We start from the raw sequence: 10,060 nt of genomic DNA on the forward strand, positions 1-10,060 counted from the left end.
CATGTATAGTTTCTTTGTTCTCTCGGGCATGCCCATCAGAAACACTACCCTTCCTACTCTGAGGTTTGGAACTCTAACTTAGATGTCATAGTTAGTCTATTGCTTTTACTTAATTGGAGTTTCTGGATGATCCCTTTCAATACTCTGTTTTAAAAATTATTTATCTATTTGTGTACTTATTTAATTTCATGTGCACTGGGTGCATTCAGCAGCCTGTAGAAGCCAGAAGATGGAGCTGGATCCCTTAGTCTCGAGTTACAGGTGGCGGTGAATCACTGTGTGAGTCCTCTGAAGAGCAGCCTCTCTGAGCCACCTCTCCAGGCCCCTGGCCACGCTCTTCAGCTCTGTTCCTGAAATGTACAGTAGTCATGCTCTCAGCTCCCACACAACAAATTGGGAAAGATGAAAATTGTTATGGAGAAAGTTCTGGAAGATGTCACAGTGCTTTGCTTGTCTTAGTAGGCAACACAAAAGAATTTTTCTTATCCAGATAGAGGAAGAATCAAGTTGGGACTGGCTTTTCCATAGAATATTCTATTTCCTACTTGAAAGACATTGCCTCTACATACTACTTCTCAGCTTCAGGATTCATTAATGTTTTTTTAAAATAAGTGAATTCATAAATCTTATTGATATCATAAATTTTGTTCCAGAATAGTGCAGAGCATTTCAGGGTCTTTACAGATTGCAATTATTTTCTTATGCCTGTCTCTTCATTTAAAGCCATGTGTAAGCGTTGGTGACAGCTAATCATTCTGGAAAATGATGGGCACTCTCTCTCTCTCTCTCTCTCTCTCTCTCTCTCTGTGTGTGTGTGTGTGTGTGTGTGTGTGTGTGTCTATAAATGGGAAAAGAAAGTGTTTGGCTTCAGTCCACACCCTGGAGACCCCAGGAAACAAGAAGAGCGCTGCACTTTCACAGAAGAGATCTGAAATGCTATCACTAAACACAAATGAAACTGTGCATGAGGAAGATGTTTGTGGTACTTTGAATAAGAATGGCCCCCGTAGGCTTGTACATTGGAATGCGTGGTCTTTGAGGAGTGGCGCTGCTTGAGAGGGTTAGGAGATCTGGCCTTGTTGAAGTAGCTGTGGACTTGTTGGACTAAGTGTGTTACTCACTAGGGGTGGATGTTGGGTTTCAAAGGCCCAAGCCAGTCCTAGTGTCTTCCCCTTCCTGCCGCCTATGAATCTGTATGTAGAACTCTTAGCTACTTCTCCAGCACTATGTCTGTCTTTGTGCAACCATGCTTCTGGTCCTGCTAGTAACGCACTAAACCTCTGAATTGTAAACAAGCCCCAATGAAACACTTTCTTTTATGAGTTTCCATGGTCATGATGTCTCTTCATAACAACAGAATACTGATTAAGACACTGTTCAACCTGGTAAGAACAGCAGGAGAGAGAGAGAGAGAGAGAGAGAGAGAGAGAGAGAGAGAGAGAGAGAGAGAGAGAGTTTAAAAGTAGGAATAGGAGGAGACAAAATGATACCCAAGATTTTTTTTTTTTGAGGGTTTTTATTGTTATTGTTCAAGATATAGTCTCACTATGTAGCTCTGGCTGTCCTAAAATTCATTATGCAGACCAGGCTGACCTTGAACTCACAGAGATCCACCTGCCTCCACTTCTCAAGTGCCTTTGCCACAACATTAAGCCAACGTAAGATGTTTAAAAGAACCACAAGCTGCACTCTGTCCTTGCCGTGAATCTAAAGAATGGATGCTCCTTTAGCCAATAAGGAAATTTCATCATTGTTGACTCAGTTTGGGTATTGTTAATGGACTACAATGAGTTCCGGAGGAAAGAGCAGGCTTGGACTGCGGTGAAGGACAAAGAAGATGGAAAGTATGGAAATAATCTCTGCCACAGTCCTGACAAGAGATAAGCCTGCAAGGGAAGGCCAAACTTACTTGCAAAAACAGAAAAGGCATTGGATGAGATGACTAGCAACGTCAGATTAGACGTTTATGCTTTTACAAAGCATAAACATTCAACACAAAGTGACTTTGTTTTCTTGCTGAGTATATGGGAAATTCCCAAAGAAATGGCACAAATCCAAAAGCCAGGCTGAAAACCAAGTCAAGAAGTGTGCACATTAGAAAGACAATGACGGTGTCGGGTTCCATAAAGCTGGAGTTAAAGGAGTTTGGAAACTGCTCTGCAGGAAAGCAGGAACTGAACTTGGGTTGTCTGCAAGAGCAGCAAGCACTCTTAACTGCTGGGCTGTCTGTATTAGCTGCTCACCTGGTTGCAGTAATAAAACACATGACAAAAGTAACCTAAGAAAGAAAAGGAGAGTTTGTTTTGGCTTACAGTTCAAAATGCAGTTCATCACGGGTGGGAAATGATGGCTGCAGGAACCTAAGGCAGCTGGACACATCCTATTAATAGTCAGGAAGCAGAGAGAAATGAAGGCCGGTACTCACGTCATTTCTTCTTTATAATTTAGTCAGCAATTGGAGTAGGTCTTCCCACCTCAGCAAACTTAATCTAGAAAACCCTTCATAAGGCTGACAAGATGACTTGGTAAGTGAAAATGCCTGGTGCCAAGATGGAGATGCTAAGTCTCATCCTAGCCACATATAAGGTGTAAGGGAAGCGCTGACTCCCACGAGTCATTCTCTGACCACTGTAGACACACACATTCTCACATACACACACACAAACACACACACACACACACACACACACACACACACACACACACACACACACAAAGAGAGAGAGGAAGGGAGGGAGTAAATGTAGAAACTCCTCTAGAGGCTAAAAGGTCAGTCTCTAAGGTAATTAATTAAACATCCTGATATGTTGACAGTCAATATAGACCACAACACCATCATTAATAGAAGAAAATATGAATCCCACAATTACATATTAGATAATTCAGAAGGAAATAATAGATATAGAATATAAAATGACTATATATGAAATGATTAAAAAATAAAAGATGGGAGTGATGAGACAGCTCAGTGGGTAAAGATGACTGACAACCTGAGTTCTATCTCCCTGACACACATGCTAGAACAGAAGTTGTTCTGCAAGGTGTCTTCTGACTCCCACATATGTGCCATGTCATAATACAGCCCCAGGACCATGACAGATACATAGATAGATAGGTATTAGAAGAAATAAAAGATAGCATTTCAAAAATGTACGAGCAGGAAAAGAGTATCATGATTTATCAAATAAATTGAGAAATGATAAAATAAAACACTAGAGTTAAAAAATACAATTACACGTGCTAGGTAAGCTGCCATAGGTCTTCAGCACTTGAAGGCAGAGGCAGGGGGAACTCTTGAGTTTGAGAGAGCCTGGTCTACAGAGTGAGTTCCAGGACAGCCAGGGCTACACAAAGAAACCCTGTCTCAAAAACCAAACCAAACCAAACCCAAAAACAATTACAAATGAAAACAATAACAAAAAGCAATTGGTGACTACAGCAACAAAGTGAAATAAAGAAATAATAAGTCGGAAAGAAAGTCATCTACATTGTAGCATAGAGAGAACATAAGATGAGAAAGGTGAGCCTATGTTTAAAGAGGTGGTGACAGGATCACCATATTTTTCTGTGTAGAGTGAGGGAACAAATATTTTAGGCATAAATACAACTCCCAAAAGGATGATCCATGAAAAAAAATCCAAGTTAAAGATCCCCAACAGTGTTGATGTGCTATTTTGAAGTGGTAAGTTTGCAAGTACTTATTTTACTATTAAGCATCAAACTTTACTTTTATGTTATTTATTTATATATGTATATATATATATATATTATTATTATTATTAACAAGTTAAGAATATACTTTAAGTCAGATGTGATGGTGCACACCTTTAATCCCAGCACTCAGGAGACAGAGATAAATCTATTTCTCTAAGTTTGAGGTCAGCCTGGTCAACATAACAGGTTCCAGAATAGTCAGGGCAATATAGAGAAACCCTACACACACACACACACACACACACACACAAAGAGAGAAAGAGAGAGATTTTTAAGACAAGGTCTTGTGCATACCAGGCTGGCCTCCAACTTGCTATGTAACTAAGAATGGTTAACCTTGAACATCTGAGCTGTCTCCTGGGAGCACAGACACCCATTATGGAGTACAGGGAATCAAATTTGGGGCTTCATTCTTGCTAGACAAGCACTGTACCAACTGAACGACATCATCAGGCCAAGAATAACTGTCTTGAGGTTAAACACCAAAATAACACAAGGATAAATATAAAAGAATAAAGTTCTTTGAAAATTGTTCTTTAGAGGACAAAACATGATTTCTCATTATGCAATGCATTGAAATGCATTTGTGGGGAATATAAATGAAGTATAGGAAAATAACAAGGCACAGATTAGGGAATGCCTTTTTCTTTCAGTGTATGATAATAAAGGGTTCAAACGAAGACATAAAATTGAGAGCTGCACAGAGAAATCTTGTCTCAAAAACACAAACAAAAACAAAATTGAGTTAAATTAAGAGAAAGGTAGAGATTTCAAATTCAGTATCTTTTAAAAGTTGTGTTAACTCAGACAGAAAAAAACTTAGAGGATAAGAATGAGACACAGAGTTTTAGGTGTTTTTATTGCTGTTGGTCCAGACCCAGCTATTTTCCGTTTCCTTCCCATCAAAGCACTGTTCTAGACTGGCTTGTGTACAAATGCTAACAGGGAAGACTATGAATGACAGTTGGTGCTAAGGAACCAGAAGCATGCCTGCTACTGGCCGGGGAGCCCTTCCCCTTTCTCAGTATTTAATGAAAGTATTAGGGAGGATAATCTAGAAGTCCTTTCTATCTCCCCTGTCCTACAGTCCCCTACCCCAGGAATCAAGCCCAGGGCCTCGTGCATCCTAAGCATTTATTCTATTACAGAGCTTCCTTCAACCCAAATTTATTATTTTTTTGGTATTATTTTATTTTACATGTATGAGCGTATTGCCTGTATGCAATATGGGCACCACGTGCATTCTTGCTGCCTTGTAGAGATCAGAAGAGGGCATCAGATCCCCCGGAATTGGACTTATGACAGTTGTAACAACCAGCTGGGTACTGAGAACTGAATAGGATTTCTCTGCAAAAGCAACAAGTACCCTTAGCTGCTAAGCCATCTCTCCAGGCTACCACTTTATTGCTTTTTAACTCTAAATGATCTCTAAGTGTCCCTGCCTACTCCATACATCTATCTTTGCCTTCCCTGCTTCTTTCCTTTCTTGAGCTAGTGTGGGCTTCACATGGATGCATTTATTGAACACTGATAACCACCCTTATGCAAGCCCATATTTTTCTTAATAGCCAGTGTCAGTATTTGTATCTTAAATCCCAGTATTTCAGTTCTAGTCTTCGCAACATGCATGTAGCAAACAGAAGATGAGAGATAACAAACTCATATTCCTGATTTTTACTTTCTTAAAATAGCCACTCAATTCAGTTTAAGACATTTAGGCATGTGCCCTCCCTTCACCCTCCCTTACTGTACTATACAGGGGTGCCTCCCCTCAGTTATCGTGCTATTCAAGGGTGTGTCATCCCTCTTATTGCACTATGCAAGTGTGTCCTATAATCCACACACAGCTCTGTGACGGTTTGAACGAGATGGTCCCCCATTCTCAGGCATTTGAGTGTTTTGTTTCTAGTTGGTAGCACAGTTTGGGGAGGATTAGGAGGCATGGCCTTGTTGAAAGAAGAGTCTCACAGGAGGTGGGCTTTCAGAGCTTAAAGACCATCACCATTTTTAGTTCAGTCTCTATGGTTCATGCTTACAATGAGATGTGAGCCTTTGCTCCATCGACATGCGTTCTAACACTCTGGAAAATAAATTCTTCTGTAAGTTGCTTTGGCCATGGTGTTTTGTCACAGCAGAAAAGAAACTAATACAATTTCTCATCCTTTCATTATTTAGCTCTTAAGATGAAAATTGTATTGTTCTACCTGATGGGATTATCAATTCCTTCCTCTCCTATCTCTTCAGGAAATTATTTGGCAGGTCTGAAATAGTAATTGTGATGCTTATTCTTTGTTGTAAGCTTGACTACTTGTGGAATTGTCTAAAACCCAGTGCAATTAAAGAGCTTAATGCCTATTGTAAGAAAACATTACTCTGGATGACAGAAGAGATATAAAAGAGAGAACAAAAAAGTCTGAAAGAGACACCTGATATGGGACAGAAATTAAAACAAATATTTAAGGACTATTATATTGCCACTGAAATGTCTTGAGGGACCTGTATAGCTTGAGGCTGACTTTGCTTTCTGAATCCTCAGGCAAGCTTTAATAAATCATAAATACTATATTATTATAATGAAGCAGCTGGGTACACCTTGAGGATTTTTCTTCATTTAATCGTTTGAGATGGGAAGACCCACTTAAATGACATGGAAGAAGGGAGTGTTTGTCCTTTGCTTGCCTTCTCTCTCCCTGGCAAGTTCATCCCTTCACTGGCATTAGAATCTACTTCTTTAGCCAGGAGCTGGTGGTGCACGCCTTTAATCCCAGCACTCAGGAGGCAGAGGCAGGCGGATGTCTGTGAGTTCGAGGCCAGCTTGGTCTACAGAGCTAGCTAGCTACAGGACAGCTACACAGAGAAATCCTGCCTTGAAAAACAAAAAACGAACAACAACAAAAAAGAATCTACTTCTTTGGGATACTGAAGACCAGTTGAGACATCTAGCCTAGTGAACTGAAAAACTATTGGACTCTTGAACTTCCCATTGAGAGATAGCTATTGTTGGACTAGCTGGACCATAGTTGTGAACTATTTTAATAAACCATACACACACACACACACACACACACACACACACACACCACACACACACACCATTCTATTCCTCTAGAGAATTCTGATAATTAAGGAACTAATCTTTTGGTGAAAACCCTTGCTTTAGAGTTGCTATATTTTTCATACAAGGCAAAGTGATTTGACAGTAGAAGAAATGGAGATTACCCTATGGCTATTTCCTGTCTTTGCGTGTGCTGTCTTCAGCAGTCATGCTCCAGGGCTATTGCAGAACACCAAATGAGGATGACATGGAAAGCTCCAACCTTTAGTGTGAGAATTACAGTGAAGTTCTTTATGTTTCCATTTCCAAAAATGTAGCAATTGGTTACACTGTAACTTCCCAACTTACACTATGTACAGGATTAATAAAGGAGGCTTTCCAAGCTGTTCTGAAAAATTCTACCCACAGTCGTGTTTGTTGAACTTATACTTAGTCAGATACATAATCAGACCCCTTCCTGGTTCTGTACATGCTCAACAAGTCTCTTCTTGCCTTCTCAACTCTACCACTCTACCCCCGAATGAAGGGTCACTTTTAGGGTAACCCAATATTTCTGTAGGTCAGAAGAGAAGACTATATATTTGGATATGGTTAAAGATGAGCAAATCCAGTAAGAAAAAAAGTGTCTGAATGTATTTAGACAACACACTGGAATACTTAGTTGACTTTCAATTAGCTGCTTTCGAGTAGTGAGAGATAGATGACATGTGTGGAGTTTCTTTTTAGAACTGTGAACAGGAATTCTAGCGTGGAAAGGCTGTCAGAGTCAGACTGCATGATAATGTTGATAAAACTACAAACTGATCATTTCAGAGTCATTAAAAATGGAAGATGTTCATCTTTGCTCTAAAATAAGATCAAGAGTTTTTGACAAGTGTTTTCTCGATTAATTTATACTCTTGTCATAAAGGGCTGCTAACTAAATTAAACTTCAAAACAAATTAGTAAGGCAATTAAGAAATGAAAAACAAGGGTTTCAGATATATTACGTACATAGGAATATGACTACAGTATCCAAAGCATCAGCAAGGTACTGTGTATTGGTTAAAGAGAAACACTAATTCAAAGACTTGTCTAGAATCAAGAAGAATACAGAAATGCAGTGCATTACACAATTCTGAGTTAAAAGAAACTAACCAATGATCAGGAAAATGTCTAAGGATCCTAGTTTGAAGACTCACAAACTATAATTTTTTGGTAGATCTTCACAGAGAGAATCCAAGCTAACAGTACCAGGAGGGTGGGGAAGAAAGCTTGGGTTAACAAAACTATTGTTAAGAACTTGTGACCGTTCCATTTATGTTCTAACTTGCTTGGGCTGTGGTACCCACACATTTGAACCAACTTCACCTTGAATGTTTCTGTGAGGGTGTTTGGGAATGATATCAGCATTTAAATTATCGGATTTTCAATAAAGCAGATTTTTCTTCCTCCAAACCTGAGTGAGCCTCATGCAATCAGATGAAGAAGACCTAAATAGAACAAAAACCAACTTTGGAGATAGAAGAAAGTCTAATAGTAGACATTCTCTTGACTTGGACTATAATGTAATTCTTTTTCAAGAAACTGATGTCTTAATTAGGGTTACTATTGCTATGGTAAAACATCATGTCCAAAAGCAAGTTGAGGACGAAAGGGTTTAGCCAGCTCACATGTCCTCATTGTAGTCCGTCACTGAAGAAAGCCAGGACAGGAGTTCAAACAGGGCAGGAATCTGGAGGCAGGAGCTGATGCAGAGGCCATGCTGACCACTGGCTTGCTCCCCACCGCTTGCTCACTCTGCTTTTTTATAGAACCTGGGACCACCAGCCCTGGGATGGCACCACCCACAATGGGCTGTGCCCTCCCCCATTGATTACTAATTTAGGAAATGCCTTACAGCCCAATGTTATGGAGGCATTTTCCCAATTGAGGTTCCCTCTTTTCTAATTACTCTAGTTTCTGTCACGTGGACAAAAAACCAGCCAGGACACTGGGTCATCAGTCACACAGCCAAACTGAAAATTTTGCACTTAGCATCCGCCATAGTTATATGAGATAATTCCTAAATTGAGACACACACACATAAAACAAACAAACAAATAAAAAACCCAAACACACTCACATGCTCACAGAGGAATGTTCTTATTGTATGCCTTCCTTTGTCCCTAAAGTCACACAGGGTCTCAGATGAACCCCGGTGTCACTTGAGTCCTGCCTCCTAGAAGTAGTTGACTGAACATGATCCTTTTCCAAGAACTGGGGCAAAGATAAATGTCCTCATTTAGTTTTTTTATTGTGATTAAAAAAAAACCCATGACCAAAGCAAATTGGGGGAGGGAAGAGTGTGTTTGGCTTATACTTCCATGTTACAGTCCATCACTGCGGAAAGACAGGGCAGAGCTCAAGCAGGAACCTGGAAGCTGTAACTGAAGCAAAGATCATAGTTGCTCACTTTTCATGGTGTGCTCTACTGACTTTCTTGTACAACCCAGGACTACCCACCCAGGAATGGCATTACACCCAATGGGATGGCCTCTCCCACATCAATTGGTAATCACGAAAATGTCCTATAGACATGCCCCTAGTCCTATCTGATGGAAGCAATTTCTCAGTAGAGGTTCCCTTGTCTCAGGTGATTCTGATTTGTGTTGAGTTGACAAATATTAACCAGGATAAGAAACTAAATGCTTAACCATGAAGAGAAAACCTGTAACTGTTCAAAAGTGCTGCTGACCATCTTCCAGAGGAATCAAATGACAGAGCAAGTCATGACAATTAGAGAAGACTGCCCAAGAGTCAAGAGAAACAGTGCTTCCTGGAGCCAGCTGCACTGTGTCTGGGGTTCTCCATCGCTGTATCATTCATATGAAGTGTCTCTGTCACTTGCAACCAAAGTACTATAATAAATTCTACTATGTGGGATAATTTTCCAGCCACCACTGAATCAGAGACAAAAGGGCATGGCCAAAGTGGGGAGACAAAAAAAAAAAAAAAAAAAAAAAAAAAAAAAAAAGACAAAGAGGAGTGTAACACAAAAAATAAAACCCAGAGACTGGTGTTGGGGTTCAAGCTTCAAGCTAAATATCAGAAAAGCAAAGCAGCCAGCCACGAGCTCTTACCTCTATCTCAAGCTGAAAGGGCTGATTCTGTCTACACCAGCTCTCACCAAGCTTCAGACTACTGCCCCTCCTCAGCGTGGCTGGAAAATCTATGCCTTCCTATCCTCAATGTGGCTGGAGAATGCATGCCAGCCCTGAGACTCTGTTCCCATCTTAAATACCTCTCATGAGTACTGAAATTAAAGGCATG

This window comes from Phodopus roborovskii, unplaced genomic scaffold, assembly GCF_943737965.1.
Source record: "Phodopus roborovskii unplaced genomic scaffold, PHOROB, whole genome shotgun sequence".
In the NCBI taxonomy this organism is placed as follows: domain Eukaryota; kingdom Metazoa; phylum Chordata; class Mammalia; order Rodentia; family Cricetidae; genus Phodopus; species Phodopus roborovskii.